The following is a 24,819-nucleotide window of genomic DNA, read 5'->3' as shown; positions in this document are numbered from 1 at the left end:
TTTTTCTTGCCTAAGTGTAGGACTTTACTTTTCTCTACATTGAATTTAATTTTGTTAGATATGGCCCAGTGTTCTAGTCTGTCAATATTCATCTGGATCTTGAGCCTATCTCCTTGGGTGTTAGCTATTCCTGCCAGCTTAGTATCATCTGCAAATTTGGTAAATTCCCCTTCTATTCCCTCATCTAAGTCGTTAATGAAGATATTGAAGAGTACTGGGCCTAAGACAGAACCTTGTGGCACCCCACTGCTTACTTCCCTCCATGTAGACTTAGACCCATTAAGGACTACTCGTTGAGTACGGTTTGCCAGCCAGTTGCAAGTCCATCTAGTGCTATCTATTCCACTTTTTTCTAGGTTACTAAGAAGTAGGTTGTGGTCTACTTTGTCAAATGCCTTGCTGAAATCTAAATGTATTATGTCCACAGTATTTTGCTGGTCTACTAATTTAGTCACTGTGTTGAAGAATGAAATAAGATTGGTTTGGCATGATCTGTTTTTAACAAACTTGTGCTGGCTGCTAGTTATTACTTTACTTGTTTCTAGATGTTGGCAGATCTGTTTTTTTTATTATCTTTTCCAGTATCTTCCCAGGTATTGATGTTAGGCTGATTGATCTATAGTTTCCTGGGTCTGTTTTTTTCCCCCCCTTTTTTGAAGATGGGAACCACATCAGCTCTTTTCCAGTCCTCTGGTAGTTCCCTGGTGCTCCAGGATTTTTGAAAGATATGGTGCAGTGGTTCTGAGATGACCTCTGCCAGCTCCTTTAAAACTCTGGGATGTAATCCATCAGGCCCCGGTGATTTGTTTTCATCAAGATAGGTAGATCTTCTCTTACTATTTTTTTTTTTTTTTTGCTTATTTTAACTTCACTGTTGAATATAGGCAAAGGCTGTAGGGGATAAGTCTGAAACGTCTTCAAAAAAAAACCAAGAAAGTCCAGTTGCCTCTTGAAAAAAGCATCTTTGAGACAATCATGACCTGGATGACTGAGAATCTCCATTGACAGTTAGCTATAGACTTTGGGATGAATGCCCTTCAAATAATATGGGACCATGGATGGATTTCCAGAAAAAAATTGCAGACTACAGGAACCATTTGCACTTCAGTGTGAGATGCAGACAACACAGACTCATCCCTAACAGCCTGTGCCTGTGTTCAACAGTGAAGGGACACAGGGCAGAAAATATCCTTCAGAAAGCACAGTTCCACAGCACAGTCCTTGCAGCAATTCTAAGGGTCCACACCTATTTGAAGTACTGTGACCCTGAGGACACAGACAAAGCTCAAAGTGGCCTCAATTACTATCTAAAAGAATGCAAATGACGGACTTCCGGTTTGCAAGGCTTCGGCAGCGGCAGGGATTCGCGACTCCGTGCGATCCCTGCTGCGCTCGCTGCCGAGGTTCCTCCAATCCATTTTGGATTTGGAGGATATCGCTGCCCCGTAGAGGCAGCTGAAGATAGGGGGGATCCAGACAGGGGTTTGGGGGTGTCGCAGACCCCCTCCCAAGCTGGCAAAACCCCCTTTTCCCAAGGCGGTGGAGCGGCGGTCAGTAATGGCCGCCACAAAGAAGCCTGCAGCTGGACAAGATCGTGCAGGAGGAAGACGGTGAAAGTTTTTTTTCTGGCTGAACCGGGACAAAGAGGAGCCTTTAAAACCTGGAAATTTGCCTTTTTTATTGCTACAATGTTTCCCAGAAAGACTGTGCAAACGGCGAGGAAGTTGTGAAAGGGAAAGTTATTTCTTCTCACTCTCCTTACCTACGGAATAGCAGACGGAAATCTGGAAAACCTGCTTGGGCAAAGAAGGTAAATAAACCTAAAAATTAAAGCCAAGGTGATAAAAGATTTTGGAACATTGGAACTAAAAAATAAAAGTTTATTGCTATAAGTGGGAAGGAAGAGGTAAAAAATTTATTCTAAGACTCTATTGAAGAAGACTGTTTGAAGTTTTTAAGATTAGAAATTAATGACAATAAGGCTTCTAAAAAATCATTTTGAAACTGTCTAATTGAATCTCACCCTAGGAGGAGGAAAAAAAAAAGAAGAGAAGAAGAAAGTGTTAACGGAACAGTCTGTTCTGATTTGGATTGCTTTGTGACTTTCTGACTTTGGGATTTTTGGGGGACTATTCCTTGAAGGACTAAAAACATTTGGGTTGCTCTTTCAAAAATAAAAAAATAATAAAAAATGGCATTATCTGTGCAAGAATTACAAATGGAATTTCAAAAGCTACAACAAGAGAAACAAGAAGGTAAGGGCTCTCTTGGATCTATCTTTCATTTTTTGGAAATGGTGATTTTTACATACCAAGAAATACAAGAACAAGAGGACCAGGATGAAGAAGGAGAGACCATCTTTAATGGACAAAAAATCACAGCTGAAAAGAACAAGGGGGGGAAGAAAATGGAGAAATTAGAACTTAAAAAAGCAACCAAGAAAGGGAAAAATAAGATGAAAAATCGATACAATGCCAGAAAGCAACAGAAAAGAGAAACACAGCAGAGAGGAAAGATTCAAAAAGTGGAATTTGAGAGATGAGGGGGGGGGGGCAAAAAGATTAAAAACATCAGAATTGATAAGAAAGGAAGGGAAAAAGGAAAGAGAAGCCATAAAGGTTTAAAACAAGACGAAAAAAAAAGGCTTTTTTCAGAGACAAAGGGTAAAATTTAAATTAAAAAAATATATGATTCTGCAAAAATACATAAGATTGTATTGTAGACATTAGTATTTGAAATTGAGTTAGAAAATTGAAATATTATATGAGTTAATAATGTATTAAAGGGAATATATAAAATGTTTAAGAGTAAATAATAGAGTTTAATTTTCTGTGGAATGCTGTTCTGATCATACTATAAACTCAAGTCCTTTTTTATTATTGTTTTATTATTTTACTTTGTGCTAAGCAGAATCAGTGTGGAAAGTGTGTATTATTTCAAGTATCAAATCTAGGGGAAAGATAAAAGTTGTCATGCTTCAATCAGTGATTACAGGAGAAATATTGTATTGGAAAGAAAAGATAAACAGATAATTAAAGAAAACAGACAAAAGATACAAGTATAATTATTTAAAATGAGATGAAATAAATATAATAGAATTATGAGAGTGAATAGAGGAGAGAAAATATATAGAAAATACAGAATGTTAATTAAGATATGAGGTAGTATATTAAGTGAGTATGAACTTGATTTATGTCTGTATAAAAAGAGGTAACCCGGAGTAAGCCGCTTTCCAAAAAGAAGTTTTAGGTATTTATGTTTTGTGTTTTGTATGTCCATGTTTGAATTAATAAAATCTTAGAAGAATGTAAGAAGAATGTGGGAAGAGAATAATGAAATTGTAAATAAGACAGATGGATATAAAGAATGTATACAATCTAAAGTAAAAGAAATATAATTTTAATAATAGAAGGAAAGGGAGAAACAAAGAGAAGCTGGGATAAGATATGAAGCTGAACAGATTAGGTAAATATATATACTAAATTGTGCTTGTATGGAAATGTGATAATTTGGAATTATTCTGTCTTTAAATAAGATGTTTTATTGATCTCCAGAAAAGATCTCTTATGTTATTACAGTCTATGCTTAGTTTGTTTGTGTATTGTTTTGTTAAAATTAATAAAATTTGTTTTAAAAAAAAAAAGAATGCAAATGACCAGCCTTCTGCAAGGAATATAAATCTTTCTATTGCCCACCATTCAGATGGAGCTGAAACAGCTTCTTGGATGAGAAGTGAAACATCTTCAAGTCCAGTTGCCTCTTCAAAAAGCATATTTGAGATATAACTCGTAAGTTATTTAGAAAAAGATACAATAATTTATTTCTAATGACTTTATATATTAAAGGTATAGCATCCTATTATTACTATATTTTATACATCACTGCTGTTGTTGTTTTAAATATACTGTATTTCCACATTAAAAAAATAAGACACACTCTACAATTTGGATCTACAGACTTTTGCAAGGAATAAAGTTTTACCATGTCATACTCTGACTTCACTGATGCTATGGTTTTGCATATGGGCAGGAAGGGGGAGGTTGGGACATAACAAATGAATAAACATAAAAAGAAGTGTCTTCTTGGTTTTGTAACCCATGGTCTACATTGCTTTTTTTTTTTGTCTCATTTGGTTCTCAGTTTGCCAGCCACCATTCCGAACATCCAGGAGGATTTTTCCAAATACTTGGGCAATGAATTGGAGCTGCATACTTTCTGTTTTTATTTATTTTGCCTGAAAATAGTTTGTCTTCTATCGACATCAGAACAATGCCATAAGCTATGATTATATTTCAATTTTGCAATCACAGCATTTATTTGCAGACACTTTGGCTCATAAGTGGAAACTACAACACTTCATGTATTTTTGATGTATACAATTTTATTGACATTTGTTGAGTTAAAAAATCTTGCAAATGCCCTGTTTTAATATGCAGCAGCAGACATGCACTTTAATAGCAAGCTATCTCTCAAGATTGACTACTAAACATTGTTTTCCCTTTCTTACTAAATATAGAAGGAGATGAGAATCAAAAATAAAATTGTTTCAGAATAAATTAGCTATTCAATACAGAGAGACAAGTAGCTTGAGACATTTTGAAAACAAGATTGCATCTCATCCAAAGATTAGACAGATAAGACCAGGGCTCAAAAGTATTTTGCACTATAATAAAGAAGCCCTGACTTATATGAGCCATTGACTTTGTTGAAAAGAAATGAGAGTTTTTCCTATGAAAAATTCAGACCTTCATTGCCCAAAATACAAATAGATGTTTCAATCGATTGATTGATTTACTTATTTATTTAAGTGTTATTTAATATAGGAAATGAGAACTATATATCATTGAGTTCTTATCCTTTGGCTTTAGACATTTTCAGGAGGAAGATGAGGGATAAATGTTATTGTGACATTGCAACACAAACTCTATCCCTTGTTTGTGATGTTTTGATGCAAATATGAAAGAGGATGGAGCTTGCATTTCATGTCACAACTAATGTTTTAACATTATTATGGCTAGGACTGAATGCTTATTTTTCAGTTTTTCCAAGAATGGCCAAAGGAATTTAAATATTTATCAAAGGATCCAATCAAAATCAATCATTGGGACCAGTCTTCTGAGCTTTAGTCTTCTGAGCTTTCAGACTTAATCTGGCAGCCATCCTCAGGGAAGAGGCTTTGCTCAGAAGACTAAATCTGTGGACCTGGTGACCAACGCAGATTGGATCCTGAAACATTATCCTAGGACACATATATTTGCTTTCATTTGTGAGTGTTTATTGATAGTATAGAATAGAATTCTTTATTGACCAAGTGTGATTGGACACACAAGGAATTTGTCTTGGTGCAAATGCTCTCAGTGTACATAAAAGAAAAGATACATTCATCAGAGTCGAGAATCATAAGGTACAACACTTAATAATAGTCATAGGGTACAATAAGTAATCAAATTATACTAAGAAACAGTCAAAATCATTAGGATACAAGCAACAAGATTACAGTCATACAGTCATCAATGGGAGGAGATGGGTGAAAGGAAGGATGGGAGGATTAATAGTAATAGTAACACAGACCAAGGTCATATTGTAATTTGTACTGACATCATTTTTGCTCTGGGCCTAACCCTTTGGGGGGTACAGTCAAGAGGATGATCCAAAAGTGGAAAGTATAATTTGCTTCAGAAGCTAATTCCATTTTGAGAATCTTCTCTACAACAAAGCTAGTATACCATACTCAAAAAGGAATAATTACAATATATAAAATATATATGCAAATAGATAAGGGGACTAGACAAAGAGTTTTTTTAAAAAAAGGTAAAAATAAAAACATCCAATAAACTTGTAATATGATAACTACATTTTATATGAGTTACAAATTCAAGTGTTGATAATTCAAGCTGAAACTCCAGAGATAACTTTCAAAAGATATAATAATACTTTGAAGACTAGCATTCATTGTATGTTCTTTATCATTCTGAGCAATATTGCAATATTTTATTGCTACATTCCTTCAGAAAATAATAATATTGACTAGCACCCATGATAGGAATATTAAAATCAGAAAACAATGCAGTATATAAACCATTTATAATGGTTCTGTCGCAAAGGCTTTCTTCTGGACTTGGGAAAAATATATACACAAAAAAAAAAAAAAAATCAAGAGCTTTAACATTTATTATGTTTCAATAATTTCATTCCAGATGACTATTTCTTTCTACTCTTAATATTTTCCAAAATAGCATGAATTAAGAAAAGAAGTTCTGCATTATTATAACAAAATATCAGTGGCACTAAATATATATCTAATGAAACAAAAATCTTCTGCACAACCATTGAGTATATAAAACATATTGGTGCAAGTTTAATGGCAGTTAATTCTTTCTTCTCTTTCCTATTGGATAGCAATTAAAAAGGAAATTCTCAAAGGCTTTTCTAAGAAACTCCAGTAAAGCCTTAATTGTCCATTGAATAATAATAGAAATTGCTTTGCTCAGCACAAAGAAAGTCTGACCTTTAAGTTATAGCTATTCTCCAAGTGCATACATCTCCCAATTGCTTATTATTGTGATAAACAGGTATTTACATGTTATTTATGGCACATTGCTGGTTGAAATGTTCACACCAGGTGCTTTTAAATTCATTGTGAAAGCAGCAAGGTATTAGATATTACCAATAAGCGGCTTGTATGTCTAAAATGACATGACTTAAGCTTCTTTTGTTTTATCCCCATGATCTTTTTTACCCAATAGTGGTATAGAGTAATTATCATGCAGCTTCTGGAAATGGGGTATAAATTATGATGAATCAGACAGCAACAGAGTTTTAATTGTGCATGAAATTCATTTCATGTTTCATACATCATGAGGAGAACTAAACTCTTTCAATAGTTTGATTTGACATCTAAAGCTTGAATGTCATGCAATGATAACATTTCTTAATAGGAAATGCAGTTCAAGGAAAGCATCATTCAAATGATTAGCTGGACCTGAAAACTGTATCTACAATACAGTGGCAATGAAATCAAAATATTGCAGTGTTGATTTAACATTAGGAACCAGCTAACTAAGCTCTATTGACATTACCTACAGTATTACTTTTTCCGGGCATTTAAGAATTATAATTGCAAAAGGATGAAGAAAAGATGATAGAGAACTAATGGAACAACATGCATATAGGAATTTCAAAGCCAAATTGATCTATAAAACTCCCAGGAAAAAAAGTTTGACAAAAGAGTGATGGTTGAAGAAAGAGAGAGATAAAATGTACATAGGCTGCTTTCAGCTCAAATCCTTTAAAGATGATTCCTAAAATCTATAAAAATTATCAGCAGCTTTAAGATTTAAAATTATATAATTATATAAGAAAAGAAGTTTTTAAGTGGATTCAGCAATCCTGAAAGGCTGTTGGTCTTTCAACATCAGGCAGAAGCAGAAGCAGAAGCAGAAGCAGAAGCAGAAGCAGGAGAAGGAGAAAGAGAAGGAGAAAGAGGAGAAGGAGAAGGAGAAGAAGGAGAAGGAGAAGAAGGAGAAGGAGAAGGAGAAGGAGAAGAAGATTTTTAAGGTAATAATCAGCAAATTGAATTAAACATGGAAAGTAACTGGCAGGCAATGCAATTATTTCATTATAAATGAAATTCTAGGCTGGTGAAATTATCCTACCAATAATCTTACATTTTTTTCTGGGTCATCTCCAAAGGCAGTCACAGGGATACTAATTGTAGAGTAAGCAGGTCACAAGTTTCTGAAATAAGAACATTCTGTTCCAGGAAGAATCAAAATAAATAGTAAAGCCAAAATTGGACAAAAGGCCAACATCTACAACTTCCACATGCTATTTAATAAGAATTATTAAAGCAAAAGTGTCTCCAAGTCACAAATTGCTCCCTTTGGAAAGAGCCCAATCCTGCCCAGAATTGCTATTGATGTACTTTTATTCAAGTGCCTAGATGTTTACCAATCATCCTCAATTCTGTATTGAAATGATTTCACTGAAGCTTGTTTCACCCCATCCAGCTCTTCATAGCCTCCAGAGTATAGTTTGAGATTTTGGGATAATTAGCTCAGGGTGGTGATGTGTATTTGACTGTCATTATCATATTGGTGACACATAATTACAAAATTATGCATGGTTTCTTGCAGGATTTTCATGTAGGTATTAAACAACATGAAGGAGGGGACCCCTGAGTCCTGTGGAATCATACAAAGAGCATCCTACACATTCAACTACATCATCCCACAGCCATTGATTAGAATTGGTCACTCATGTATCAAAACTACCATGAACTGGTGCCCCAATTCTCAGCTCTTCTAGGTAGCTTTGAAGGATACCAAAATGAAGGGTAGTGAATGCTGCCAAAGCATTAATAATACCAAATAAGACCAAAAGATTCCCACATCTAGACCTTAACAAAGGTCATCTACCAGGGTTGTCTCTCAATGAAAAAGAATCCAGATACTTTTATTCCTCTAGGATCTTCTATAGAAGATTCTTCAGAGAGCAGATGGTGAATAGTTTCAGTATGATTGCCAATATGTTATAGGTTTAAAACTCTGAATTATGTTTGAAGACATAACTTGAAAGCCTCCCTCAGCTATGGAACCCCATGGCATCTCTGGGTCGGATGTCTCACCCTAATCTAATTTATAGGTTACATTTCATGAGGATACATTTATAAATACTACCTTGATCTCATGAATACATTCTCAAATGAAATCTATCTTCTAAAGCAAACTTTATTTCAAACTTTATTTCATTGAGGGCCACATCAGAGTTGTGTTTGATTTCAGGGAGGCAGGGGGCATGGCCAGGGGGTGTGGGTAGTTTGACGTCACTCGTGTCAGGCACCTCAAAAGAGAAAACATTTCTCCTTTTGTTCTCTTTTGCTTTCAGTTTTGCTAGCCTTCTGCCAGCAAAAATGGAGCTCAAGAAACCTCCCCCCCTGCAAGCTCTGTTTTTGCTGGCAGAGGGCTGCAGAAGGCTATTGTGGCCCAAAACGGACTCTGGGAGGGCCATGCATGGCCTTCCTGAGCTTTGTTTTCTCCAGCAGACCACTGCAGGTTGGTCCTTCACTATTTCCAGGGCAGTCCCCTGGGGCAGATCTAAGGACCCCATGGGCCATATCTGGTCCGTGGGCCTTGAGTTTGACACCCTTGTTCTAAAGCCTCTGTAAGGAAACAGATTTCCAAATGTTGCTGTGCCAAATGGGCAACTTGATTTCCTATAGCTTTTCATCTTCTCCCTTGGATTAAAGCAAAAATAATGAGCAAAAATTCAATATGTTACGCTTCTATCATCCAATTTATAACAGAAATATAACCTTTACTTACCTTTTTGATTGGCAGGATTCTTTCCAGAGGATGTTTTCATTTGACAATGTGAATTCAATTAGCAGAAAGCCAACAATAAAAACTGGTTCTGAATATGAAAAAATGCCCTTTATTAAATTTTACCTTTGATTTTGTCATATGTCCTGCAAAGCACATTTACATTTTAATTTTTTGCCTTGATAATAAGCATAGATAGTGAAATATATTTTGTGAGATAACAGTTATTTGAAATTTGTTGCCACCTAAAGAGGTACATGCTCCTCACAGTCTTTGCATATGCATTAAGCAAATTTGTATTGAAAAACATATTTGCAAAGCAGGGAGATGTCTTACAAGCCTTATTAATCGATGTCAGTACTTTTCAAGAAGAAATCAAATTATGTTGAATCAATAGTGGTGGAATAGAAATTTAAAGGGGAAGATCCTTAGGCAGAGCTGAAATACAGTAAGTGGTTATTTTCAACATCACACCATGAGTGCCTTTCTTAACTAATCAATAATTTCTCCTCCCAATGAATAAATTGAGAACCAATAATTTGTTATTTGGTTACCATTAACATTTGAGGGTACCCAATGATTCTCTCTCTCTCTCTCTTCCTCCCTCCTCCTCCCTCTCCCTTTCCCGCTCCCTCCCTCCCCCGAACAAAGCTGAATACCATATATATATATATGTGTGTGTGTGTGTGTGTGTGTGTGTGTGTGTATATATATATATATATATATATATATATATATATATATATATATATATATATATATATATGGCCTTCAGCTTTGTTCGGGTATTTTCCCACGTCATTATAGTTGTGCTTTTAAAGTTGTAGCAACGTTTCAGCAGAATCTCATCTGCCATCATCAGGCTTCTGTATTGTGTCCGTCTGTGAGTCAGACTTTTACAGTGGTTTCAGATTTAAATTTGGGGCAGCCTATTGCTGTGCCAGAATGGTTTTTTCTTAATCCTGATTGGTTGGGAGTCTTGGTCTGTGTTTATTGGTCTCGGAGTTTGCTGTGTTCTGCTTGATTGGTGTCTCTAATATCTTCTGTCTGTTTTTTGGCTCTTTTTGTATCTTGATTGGCTGGCAGCATTGTGTTACTTTATTGGAGGTCTTTAGTGCAGCTTGGCTTCGGGTAAATGGACGGCTATCATTAGTTAGGAAGCTGGGTTTCATCTGGGTGCCTGGTTGGGATGTGTTTGAGCTGGAGGTATCAGGGGGGATCTGTTTGTGCCCAGGTGTTTAAAAGCACAACTATAATGACGTGGGAAAATACCCAACAAAGCTGAAGGCCATACATGTAAGTACCCGCGAAAACTTAAGAAAATATATATATATATATATTTCTTAAGTTTCGGCAGAATCTCATCTGCCATCATCAGGCTTCTGTATTGTGTTCGTATAATATATATATTCGTATAATATATATATATATATATATATGGAGGAACACACGTAAACAGCACATACCCCAAAATCAAATTCATCATGAAAATGGAAACAAACAAACAAACAAACAACTACCATTCCTAGATGTACTAATCTACAAAAAAACAGATGGCACACCAGGACACACCATATACCAGAAGAAAACACACACCAACTGTTACCTCAATGCCCAATCCTACCACCACCCAGCACAGATAAACTCCGTGGCCAAAACACTAATTGTCAGAACCAAACTCCTGGCAGACAAGACACACATAAAGACTGAACTATGCACCCTGAAAGTACTGACACCCAGCAGCTTCCACAAAAGCAAAATCACAGGCCTGATCTACAAAAACACACTGAGACATAATGGAGACCTAGAAGATGAACAGACCTATGGAATAGATGTCCTGCCCTACATAAGAGGTACTACAGACAAAATCAATAAGATACTACACAGGGATCACATCAAGACTGCCTTCCAAACAGACAGAAAAATAGAAGCCATCCTAAGAAACCCCAAAGATAAAATTGATCTGGAAAACCAAGGCATATATGAAATCTCCTGCGCATCATGCCCTGCCACATACATTGGACAGACCAATAGAAGAATAAGTACCCACCTGGATAAACACAAAAATGCACTAAAAAAGCTGGTATACACTTCCTCACTTGTCCAACTTATGAAAGCCACAGGTCATAGCATCGACTTCAATGGCACCAAAAACCCTTGCCACTATAGAAAACCCCAGCTACAGAATTATCAGAGAAGCCATAGAGATTGAAAAAGGGCCTGAAAGCATGAATAGAAGAGATGATTCCACCAGACTGTCAATTATCTGGAAGCCTGCACTCACAAAAAAAAAAAAAAAAAAAAATCTCCACACCACAAGCCAAGCAAACACCTGGGCACAAACAGACCTCCCCCTAATACCTCCAGCTCAAACACACCCCAACCAGGCACCCAGATGAAACCTAGCTTCCTAATAAATGATAGCCGTCCGTTTATTTGAAGCCAAGCTGCACTAAAAGCCTCCAATACAGGAAACACAATGTTGCCAGCCAATCAAGCCAAAAAAATGCTACAAAACAGACAGAAGATATTAGAAACACCAATCAAGCAGAACACAGCAAACTCCAAGACAAATAAACACAGACCAAGACTCCCAATCAATCAGGATGAAGAAAAAATCATTCTAACACAGCAGTAGGCTAGCACCAAATTTAAAACAGAAACAGCTGTGAAAGCCTGACTCACAGACGAACACAATACACAAGCTTGATGATGGCAGATGAGATTCTGCTTAAACGTTGCTACAACTTTAAAAGCACAACTATAATGACATGGGAAAATACCCGAACAGAGCTGAATACCATACATATAAATACTCGCGAAAACTTAAGAAAACACACACACACACACACACACACACTGAGACTCTCTCTCTCTCTCTCTCTCTCTCTCTCTCTTTCTCTCTCTCTTGAGAGAGAGTGCTAGAGCGTGCTAGATCTATTTACAGAGAGAGTTGTAATGCAATTACAAGGATAGTGAGTATTTAAAAGCAAATCCTTGCTAATATTACCTATTTTATTCTTAAAAGTCAATATCAGAATGATCTCCTTATTTATTTGCCTTTCATTTCAATAAATGAACTTGGCCAATAAGTTCACATCAGGGGTGGGATTCAAATTTTTTAACAACTGGTTCTGTGGGCATAGCTAAGTTGGTGGGTGTGGCTTGGTGGTCATGTTATTGGCTGGGTGTGACCAACTCAATATCACTCACATCAAGGCACGCATCTCCTCCTCTGGACTGTCATGACTGTGGGGATGGTGCAACAGTCGTAACTGTGAAAAATGCTCATACGTCATTTTTTTCAGTGCCATTGTAACTTTGAATGGTCACTCCACACAAGCAAAGTACCAGTAAATGAGGGGAAAAAAACTCCAGAAAAGTTCCTGAGACAGGAAGTCTAGTCCTGCCAAGAACGTAATAAGGGTTAACAGAGAGGCAGTTTCTGTTAGCAATACCAAAATGTTTCCTTCCTGCCTTCCTTACAGGATTACCCCAGTAATTTCTTCTAACAACCAGTTCTCCGAACTGCTTAGAATGTTAACAACCACTTCTAGCCAATAGGTGCGAACTGGTAGAATCCCACCCTTGGTTCACATCTTCTAGCCAATAGGTGCGAACTGGTAGAATCCCACCCTTGGTTCACATGTATATTTAGCATCAAAATATTACTTTGAAAAGGATAAAAAAATACTGTTCCTTTTTGCATCACGCCTAGTTTATAATATAATAGCAACAGTTATTTCCTCATTACAGTTTGGAACAGAGCACATCTATTAATTAGAAGATTAATTTTAAAATGACAAGGAAGGAGCAGCTAGCACTTGTACAAATAACTATTTGAACTTTTCATATGCAGATGCTTGAGAATATTGTTGTAAATCCCAATAAGAATTTAACTGGTTTGAATTCCTTGGCTAATGTGCCTACCAAAACCTCCCCAATCATCAGTTTTTCCACATTTCTGAATATCATAATGGCACCTTACACCCATCAAAATCTGTCCCAAATGCATATCCTTAAATAGCACATTTAATCATGCAGGGTCCGAGGTAAAAATAAAAACCTAAAATATGGCCTATGAAATATTAAAGGATATTTCTTATTTTTTTTAAAAAAAAGAGTTACATATTAATATGGAAATAAACATAAGAATCAGTTCAGATGAACAGTACATGGATGAAAAAAATAAATGTATTTTCTAATCCTCTACGTAGGCCTCAAGTTCTTTCATGATTGTGAAGAACCGCTCTGAGTACCTTTCTGGTAAAGTCATTAGTGGCTGATGTATAGTTTTGGAATGTTCCTTCAGATGTCTATCATCTCTTAAATATGAATGCTTACTCATCCTATCATTTTAAAACAGTGAGAGAAATGTTTGAGTGGAACAATACTTTTTGAACTTGTAGGGAATAACATGGCCGCTAGGAATTGCAATTCAGCAACATATAAAAATGCTATAAATTCTCTATCTGTTTATAACTTCTTGTCTTAATAGCCTAATATCAGGGATGGGATTCTACCGGTTGGGACCAGTTCTATAGAACTGGTTGTTATGAGTCTGTGCAGTTTGGAGAACTGGTAAAATGCGCCGCTGGCTGGCCCTACCCCTTCCTGGCCCACCCACTCGCCCCGCCCAGTCATTCCTCATCTCACCCTCCACTGCTAACCTGTCTTCACCCACTATTGCTGCCTGCCTTCCACCGCAGACCTGATTTCCCTGGGTGAATGAGCCTACAAGCAAGCCCCGGTTGAGTCGACTCCCGGGCCGGCCTAGGCCACTGCGCTGTCTCTCCACCCCCCATCCCCGAGCTTACCTGGCTTGCTTCACCTCAACCTAGCTAGCTAGCTACCACCACCACCACCACCACCACCACATGGCCGTGTCTGGGCTGGCTGGGGAGGAGGGAACAGTCTCCTCTTTCCCCTGGCCAGGAAGAAGCCATGGGGCTGTGTGTGGGCTGGCTGGGGAGGAGGAAATGGTCTCCTTGGGAGGAGGGAATAGTCTCCTCTTTCCCCTGGTGAGGAAGAAGCCACGGGATTTTGTGAGGCCTGGCTGGGGAGGAGGGAGAAGTTCTTTAACTTTATCTGTCTGTCTTTCTATATGAAAGACAGAGAGAGTTTGCTTTTGAAAAAAGTCAGTGCCGGCTCCTTGCAATGAGCTTTGGAAATTAAGATGAAGGGCATATGAAATGAGGTGGTTGATTCAATGGACCCTTAAGATCACAGGTCTTCACTTCTGGTTTAGAGTAAAGTAATGGTCTGGCTTTTCAACACAATGATTGTTCTCAAGTATACTTATTTAAATCATAAATGTAGTTTGACTCCTTGCTGTTCTGAGAAGGTTCAGTATTTGCTGAAGGTTGTGAAAAGATTGGATAGATGACTGCAGTACAAGTGGTAGGATCTTTGCTGGGAATGCAATTGTGCATAATTACTGGCCTGAAAGATAGTAGTAAAAGCCCATTACTGGCCTTAATTTCCTACAGTAATGATTAAATTCCCTCTTGAAAGAGATACATCTGGATTTTTCTGTGATTCTTTTTAAAGGGGCCTGTTTGACATCCCTGTTTTAGATATTTAAAACATTTTTTTTCTTTAACTGGTTTGCCCCCCTCCTTCCTTTGGTTTGGTCTATACACTATTTCAGGTTTCTTTTCTTTTATAAAGAGATTGGGGATATTTGTGACAACTTTTGATTTTAAAAAAGTAGCCAGAAACCATTTGAAATGTACGCTAAGACAATGACAATGAACAGATACCAACTGATTCAAACAAGATGAAACCTGAAATATACCAAAATGTGATAGAGATTTCAAAATCTCTATCTTCAACATTGGAAAGATAAATTCATGACCAAATTATTCAGTGGATTGAAAAACGTACAATAAAATTGCAACAAAATATGCTTATCTTTTATTGAGTTTGTTATGTAATTTTTTGTAGACATGCCCTTACATGTATATAATTTATCTTGTATGTTGTCTGTTTTAATATTCTGAATCTGCCTGGTGTTATTTTGAAGTTCCACAGCTTAGACATTTGACAAACATATATGTAAATAAACAAGGAGTACAAGTTTGGTGCACTCATTTCATTATTTTCAAAAGCAGCCACACTCATAAAATACTACATAGATTCTTGGAAATAAGATGGTTTATAAATCTGAGGGATTTTCTCCTCAAAATTTATTAGAAACAATTTAAAGTAACTGCTAATGATCACACAATTACCAACTTCATACTGCCACTTGACAGAACAATAACAGAACAGCAACAACAACAAAACATTCCAACCAATGCACTTCTTCCAATCCTCAGTGAAGTATTTTTTAGTGTTTTTAATTAATCTCAGTCCTTGCAACAAGGAAGGAATGATAAAATGCAATCATGATTATCTCTGATATGTTACAATTGGCCAAAACATGCTAATTGAAGCATTTACTTACATACGATGAGATTGGATGTGGAAGATTCAAGAAGAATGGAAGTAAAATGAAATGGAGGCTTCAATGTGAAAAACCCATCAAGATGGATAAAGAAATGGTAGACAAGATGAACTGAATGTTCGAATGGAAAAATCTCACTTTATGTTCTAGTACCTCAAAAAGTAAAACAAGGCAAGGTCGGAACATAAGTAGCTATGATGATTAGAATAATTAGTAAACAATGTATCAAACAAGAGGATTGTAAATGGTGAAGTAACATTTATATATGTCTAACAATTGTAATGTCAGAACGGCTACACCATGTTGTATTCTTATAATTAAAAAAAGTAAAACAAAAAAAATCTTTCTCTCTGCATTAAAGGAACTTTACAGGAAGCAACTTGGCTCATGTGTCCAGTGAAAGTCAGATTCCCCCCTGCCCCCTTGCCACTTCTTATATTAATTATCTTGGCATTAATTGTTCGCTCAAGATGACCAAAAGTTGATTCATTTCACCGTTCAGCAGGGATTAATAAATCATATCATAACTGTTCTCAGATGTTCCTTCTCTGCATTATGTGCTATTAAACACTAAGACTTGTCCTGTAAGATTATTTACTTTGTACATCATAGTGGGTACTAATGATCTTTTTACTTTGGATTCTTCCAGCTGACAAATTTCCCATGGTTCCACTAAAGCAGATTACCTTCCATACATTTCTTTCTAAAATTAAAGTAAATTCTTATTGACATTTCTTTAGATATTTCTCAAATTTCCCATCATGTACAACACCCACTAAGCTTAGCAAGAGGGATATTGACTACTGCAGCCATTACCTAAAATCCATATACCTGTAAATAGTTTAGCTTTACTATGGTCAACTGAAGAGTTGATGTTGATTTTCCCCATGAGTATAAGCTGTAAACAGTTTTCCATCTATTCAGCTGTACTTTAGAGAATTTATTGAAGATTTTATATTCACTGCTATCAATGTACATTGGATGAAATAATGTTATTTCTTAAATCTTCAGGGAAAGGATTTACATTTTCTGGAGAAATTCAAGACAGAAAGATATACTAGGTTGAGCCCAAATGGCCACTTATTCGATGAGTTCTCTCCAATCTATTCTGACATTTCAATTTAATGAATTTTCATTAAATGCTGGATAATGGCAAACAAAAATATTTCTAACACCTGCATTTCATCTTTATGAGCTCTTTAAAACAAAAAGAAGTGGTATACTCTTTGTGAACTATTTGTGAAGATATAACTCTTACTAAAAGGAAGCAATTTGGCTTTTATCTCTGATTTTATAGTATAACAAATGGGACCAACAATTACTGACTTGCATTTTTTTTTCAAGCAATGTTTGGGAGACAATGTTGGTATTATCTAATATTGCTTCTGCCTCAAGTCAGCATCTGACTTCTTATTATGTATCCCGGTGAATATATATTGTAGATTATTCTTCACTCTTTTTCCTGTAGTTTTTTAACCCCTAACCTAACTCTAACCCTTAATGTTTGCATATAAGTTGGTAAATTTACTATTGCCCTAATCAAATCATTACTTTATGATAACATTACATGGTAGAGAGAGTTAAGGATAAATATATATTGACATTTTCATTCAGCATGTAGTAATAGCATATGTTGCCATTATCAATTTATTCTCTATTATTTTCCTCTCTGTTTCTCAGCTATCACATCCTAATTTAGCTAATTACCTACCTTTAATCTCCAGTGAGCCATTCTGAACATAGTTCTTAAACATTTGAATCTCATTTTTTTCATGACACCCCCCTCCCCAAATTACTAGAATAAATCATAATCTAATTTCTATCTTAGTAATGAGATTGACTTAGCCACTATAATAAATAGATGGAGCTTATGGTAATTCTGACCCATGTTGAAGAGATAAGTCGAAGAAGTATTGGGGGATATCACTGTTTCCTTTTGCTAAACATATAAATGCAGCTGTATGAAACTTATAGGATATAGTCCAAACCACATTACAATCACTGTTTTTACTGTATTAATTAAGCATATTATACTAAGGTAATGATGGATAATTGCTAAACTCCAGGTTTGACATTGATTCTACTTCAACCAGCATCTCTGTATATCATTAAAATCTATAATAGCACGTTAAGCAAGAGTATGAAACCCATATATGATTTAAGTTCAAATTCCTATTGCATAAATGGCCTATCATTATTTATCACCCAATGCTATAACTTCTACTTCCATTCCTGGATTTAGCCCAGGAGAAAATAGTATGAAAATAAATCTGTGAAACTCACCATCAATTTTCTAATATTAACAAAGACAGAAGGGAGAAATTGTTACATATTTCAGAAATATTAATTTAAATGAACATTTGATTAAATCAAATTAGTTTCTGTTCTGAGCATGCTCCATTCTTTGTTCTTATACTCAGACCCCTAAGATGCTCCTGAATGGCCAAATATGTTAAGATCTCTTAATTACTAAATGTCATAAATCCCTGATTTATAACTTTCAGCATGCTCATAACTGAATATATATATAGAAAGGTACTAAAAATATAAAGGCCTGTAGATCTAATACTTTCTATATACTATGGTTTCATCAGAAATAAAATAACAAAATAACAAAATTCTGACAAGAGCAACATAATATGATAATATTCATTCAGTAATTTAACATTAGGGCTGTACAAGGTAACAGAACTTCATCACAATGATTTTGTTCATTGAAGTGCATGTTATATATATGAGCAAGGATTGACTAAACTTTGAAATGTCTAGGAGGAATTGGGTGGAAGCTAAAATATATAAAGAATGTTTGCTGGAATTGGGTATGTCTAGTTTAATAAAAAGAAGGGCTAGGGGTGACATGATAGCACTCTTCCAAAATCTAAGGGGTTGCCACAAAGAAGAGGGAGTCAAGCTATTCTCCAAAGCATCTGAAGGCAGGATAAGAAACAACGGATGGAAACTAATCAAGGAGAGAAGCAACCTAGAACTGAGAAGAAATTTCCTGACAATTAGAACAATTAATCAGTGGAACAACTTGCCTCCAGAAGTTGTGAATGCTCCAACACTGGAAGTTTTTAAGAAGAGATTGGATTTAACTGAAATAGTATAAGGTTTCCTGCCTAAGCAGGGTGTTGGATTAGAAGACCTCCAAGCTCTCTTCCAACTCTGTTATTCTGAGACAAAAATAGGATTATCTAATTGGGGTCAGAACAGGAAGCAAGAAAGGGACTAGCTTAATTAAGCAAGTTTACTTTGCCAGTTAAGGATATAGTTCATTCACAGCATTCATGCTTTAAATCAGGCTATGCTTCAATAGTGCTGACAAACTTTAACAAACGCACAAGGCATATTAAGGGAGCTCTTTCACATTTCTGTTTCTCTTCTTTATTTCAGAGTATGGATGATGGCTAATAACTTATCTCTAGAACTGGGCTAAAACTTTCAACTGTTCTTGATAGAAAACAAATAATATACTTCACCCCAGCTTCAATACATACAATATTTAAGGTCAGACATGCTATTTTGATATCAAAGCCAAAGGGACACCATTTTCTTTGTATTTCAAGCAGTTAAATAAACACTCATTTGCAAATTGTACCTGTGTCTTAGAATGAATTTCTTATAGTAAGTAGAGATAAGCATAGCTAGACTTTACGATAGAATTAATCTTTTTTTTCATGGATATAAACCTAATTTGACTGGTGTACAATTTGTAAAACAGGATGTGTTAACACACTGTACCATAAATTAGTCAATCACATTTTAGCATAGCCTGTATGATTCAATTTACTGTTTAGCCCAATAAATAAACGTGGTCCCATAATATGTCATGGTTAAAATAGGGATAAGCAGGTTATGGAAACAAAAACAGATTACCAATATATAAAACTTTCTAGGATAATATGATTAATCAATGATAATCCTAAAGGGTATATAAGAAGTCATGTATATTGGACTAGAAAATTATCAGTTCACAATGTGTGATAAATAATATATACAGAGGAGATTTTAAAAAGCATAATTATTTCTTCTCCATATATTCAAAATTATCCCAGCTTATAAAACTCAGGAACAAAAACCCAAGGGCAGGGCAGGGAAGTGTGCAAAGAAAAGTTTGACTCTTGAGCTTGACTAGAATTTATAAAAATCTTCTTCTGAAGGTTTTGATGCAGTACCAAACATGAAACTAGCCATAAGGGAAGTAGGATCTTTGTGCAAACCTAGCCTTCTGTAAGAATACTAATAACAGTACATCTGCTAACCTATAGGGAATGCCTCTAGTTGTCTCGGATGGCAATAGCTGCAGGGGTTGACATATAATACTATTAGAGATTGTAAGGTATGGTTCCTGTTTGCATGAGTGCATTGCTGGAAAGAGATTTCACAGCAGGTATGGAAAAGCTAGGCGTCCAACTGAAACCATTCTTAAAAAGTTAAATAAAATTTTTGCTTTCAGATGAGCCTGTTGATTTTTTTTTAAGAAAATGCCCTCAGTGCATTTTCTTTATGTGAGTTGAAACATAGGTATATTATTATAACTTCTATAGCATAAGGAAGGTTGCACGTTTTCTCTCACACATGTATTTCATTTATAATATTGACATGGTGCCACAAAGCAAGGTACTTCTCTGTGAGACAGAACCCATTCAAAACAGCACACAAACCACATACAAAGCTGGATCTTGTAAATAACAGAGTGGAATGTCTATAGGAGTGACGAGGTAGATGTCAAGAAAGTGAAGATGGTAACCATGACTGTGTGACCAAAGCCACTTCTTTTTTACATGTATCACACAGCTTGATGTTTTTGCCCAGCTCCTTCTATTACAAATACTCTTGATTCAGACTGCTGGGTTTAACACATAACCACAGACCTGTAGTCATCGTGATTGCAACAGTTTTCCAAAATGTTCAGAACAACCCTACTTTTAGAAACGGAACCTTCCAGTTGCGAATAGTTTTTGTTTTCCTGCCAATAAGAGTGTATGCAGCATCACACTTGTGTGAGTTATTTGGTGTTTTCTGTAGTGGCGTTTGAATATGAGTTGAGGTCATTTTGACCACAGATCTCTGTTAACGTCTATATATTTTTTATAATGTCAGGGCCATGTTTTCCACCAAAAAGAGTGTGATTTCGTGATCCAAACTTTGAAGAAACTGTTCTAACATGGTATGAAGAAGCAGAGAGTGATCTGGGTGAAGTGGAATCAGATTGCAATGAACATTTTTTTTAATGGATGATGAGAAACTCACTGCTGCTGCCGATTCCAACATCGGTGATGATGAAGCTCCTGATGAAATTGATGACCAGGTACAATCTACATCATGCAATGATTTATATGGCAAGAACAAATTCAAATGGTCTTCTGCACCTTTCGGAAGCAATAGATCCAGAACCACTAGTCACAATATTGTAGTGAAATTACCTGGACTAAGGCCAGCAGCTAGACTGGTCATTATGACTTCATGTTGGTAATACCATAGCTGAAATAGTACATCTGTGTTTAAGGGTTAATATTTAACAATTTAATAAAGGTCCTTCTGACTGTCAGGTCAGCACTTCAAATTAGCCAGGTCAGGAAGAAGATGATACAAGTCTGACTAGAACCACGTTTTAGTGACAGATTGTTTTTCAACCATCATTTCTATCCAGATGACTCCAAGGTCATCTTAACTGAGATCATTCCAAATTTTTTCAGGGAGTGTTTATACCTTGTTAAAAAGCCAGGTTTTCAAGACTGTGAGAGTGGAATTTTGTAAGCTTGGAGTGGAGAAACAACTTGTGGCATAATCATCAACATTCCAGACATTGATTGAACTTGCTCTTACAAATAGTTTCTCTATTTCCCATTCCTGCTGAACTATCAATAGCTATTCAGAATTCATTAAAAATGATGGGACCTTATTTGATTGTTAATGTTATCACTTGTTAACAGGCTTGTGTATGATTGTGTGTGCCTTCAAGACATTGACTTGGATAAATGGTGGTGTGATTCAACTGATGTAACAACCAGTTTGGCGATTGCATGCTTCGCATGCGCATGCATGCCAAATGCACGTTTTGTGCATGTGCACACCATTTTAAAAAGTCCATTTTCAAGTGAAATACTTACCTTCTACTGCAGCCCCAGTGAGTCAAACAGTTGAGGCACGGCAAAACTACTCTGCCGTGTGAATCAGCTGTGCTCCAAAACAATGTTTATAATAGTGTTATTAACTGGTATCATACTCTAAAACTATTATACTGTTAATTATTATAATAACATTGATAAATATTACAAAATTTCTTTGGATTCTCATGACAATAGGATAGAGTGGGGTGAGCCTATCACTGCATTAACATAACCGAAGTTCAAATTCATTGTCTTCAGGTGCCACTGCGCTATTTTTATTTGTTATAATTTCCTCTTTTTCCTTTCATTTTTAATCTTGCATTTGTCACCCAGAACCACAGCAGGGAAATGGGTGACTATATAAATCAATATAATGAATATGTATGTGTGTGTGTGTGTGTGTGTGTGTGTGTATGTATGTATGTATATGTGTATATGTGTAAAACTTAAGAAAATATATATATATATATATATATATATATATATATATATATATATATATATATATATATTTTCTGAGGTTCTCTGGTATTTGTATGTGGATCTTTGGTTATTGGTTTTCTCCACGAGATTCAAGTATCTGGCACGTGCGAGGTCCCACTGCCATTTCAGGCTGGTGCTTAGTGTGCAAGCAGTGTGACTGCTTGCACTGGCACGCCGAAGCACCAGCCTGAAGATGGCGTGGGACCGCCAAACGCTGCCTAGATACTTGAATATAACCAAAGATCCATATATATATATATATATATATATATATATATATATATATATATATATATATATATATATGGCATTCGGCTTTGTTCGGGTATTTTCCCACGTCATTGTAGTTGTTCTTTTAAAGTTGTAGCAACGTTTCAGCATATATATATATATATATATATATATATATATATATATATATGATAGCCGTCCATTTACTCGGAGCCAAGCTGCACTAAAAGCCTCCAATACAGGAACACAATGTTGCCAGCCAATCAAGACACAAAAAAAGCCACAAAACAGACAGAAGATATTAAAAACACCAATCAAGCAGAACACAGCAAACTCCAAGACCAATAAACACAGACCAAGACTCCCAACCAATCAGGATGAAGAAAAAACCATTCTGGCACAGCAGTAGGCTAGCCCCAAATTTAAAACTGAAACAACTGTAAAAGTCTGACTCACAGACGAACACAATACAGAAGCCTGATGATGGCAGATGAGATTCTGCCAAAATGTTGCTACAACTTTAAAAGCACAACTATACACAACTGATGTGGGAAAATACCCGAACAAAGCTGAATACTATATATATATATATATATATTGTGGTTATGGATCTTTGTCTTCCATATACTCTATGTCCTTTGTGAGCCAGCTTCTCAGTAATTTAATTTCTTTAAAAGGTCTTTCTGATTTTTTTTAAAAAGTACCAGATTGTTGTAAGAATATTTCAGAAATGAAAATTGTATTGGTGATTGCTATGGTAAAAAGAAAAAAGAAATCTGCATTGTAATTACAACTTATTGTTTCTTATGAGCACAAATCTGAATATAAATCAAGCTTCCATTTGTGAAAAATCTACATCTTATTTTATATGAATGATCCAAATTGCAATTTTTGCTAGATGTTCTTAAATTTGCAGAGAAAATGTGGACATAAAAATAATCACATTTCTACCTTGACTAGTGTTACAGAAGCCAAAATTTTTTACTCTTTATTGTACTTTGGGAAAAAACCCCTCAGAAATTACCTAATGTCTGTCTTATATTTTTATAGATAACTAATAAAATATGCTTAAATAAAAGCAAAATAGCAATCGGTTCAATTTATAGGGGTAGCAGCAAAGCTTTGGAAATAAATGCAATCAGAGTTTCCACATATATTATTTCTGGAGAATAATAATAGTTGATTTTTGAGCAACTTTCGTATCTGGAAGTTTATAATGCTTCTGCAGAAAATCTTTGAAACTGTGCTACATTCCTCACAGTACACGAGACAAACAGATAAGCATAAAATAGAGAAAAAAACATTAGTATAGAAAAAGCTGCATCCTCTTAGAAAACTTCTAAAAGTAGAAATGATTATTGCATTACAGCTTATATGGAGGATAAATGTTACCTTTCAGAAAATTGTACAAAATTAAATGATTGAAGAACTTTAAAGGACATCACTTACATATGGGTGGAACCTTATGTTAAGTTTGATATACCCATGATAGTTGGGTGAGTTAACCTATCTCAGAATCACTTGTAATAATAACACTAGAGACTTACTACTTCTGATTACAAAAAAGTCACATCAATGTTAAAAGTAGTATTTACTGATATCTTAAATATCCTAAAATAGCTTCTGCTTTCATTGGATCTCGGTTCACTGTTTGTTCCTTCCTTCAACATTGTACTTAAAATAATCTTTCTACCATCAATGAAAGTGGCCTCTAGAAAAGTAAGGACATCAGTATGTCCTTAAAAACCTAAAAAAACCTAAAAAACTGCAGCCAGATTAGCGTTTGCCCAGTGTTGGAAATCACCCTATACACCTACAGAACAAATGGTCATCCAGAAAATATGTGATTGTGCAGAAATGGATAAGTTAACTATAGGACTTAAAAACAAAGAGCCTTCAACATTTTACGATAATTGGAACTCTTGGTATAATTGGTTAGTCCAGAGATAAACTGCTTAATGGACAATGGGTAATTTAAGCATAGATATCGATAAGATGTGTGTATTCAAATTAAGGTAGGAGAATTGGATCTTGCAGACTGTCAAAAAGGATATTGTCTGTTTTTAAATGCATCCTTTTCTTTTTCTTTTTTCTCTTTCTCTTTCTTTGTTTCTTTCTTTCTTTTACATCTCTTCTTCTCTTCTCTTTCCGGTTCGTAAGACCGAGTGTTCTTTTTTTGTTTTTTTCCCTTTTGTGTATGCAATGTCAATATGTTTTTAATTGT

The sequence above is a fragment of the Notechis scutatus genome, chromosome 2, assembly GCF_049901735.1.
Source record: "Notechis scutatus isolate UNSWTSFEM ecotype Mainland chromosome 2, rNotScu1.2, whole genome shotgun sequence".
Taxonomy (NCBI): domain Eukaryota; kingdom Metazoa; phylum Chordata; class Lepidosauria; order Squamata; family Elapidae; genus Notechis; species Notechis scutatus.
Note: the sequence above shows the minus strand (reverse complement) of the source record.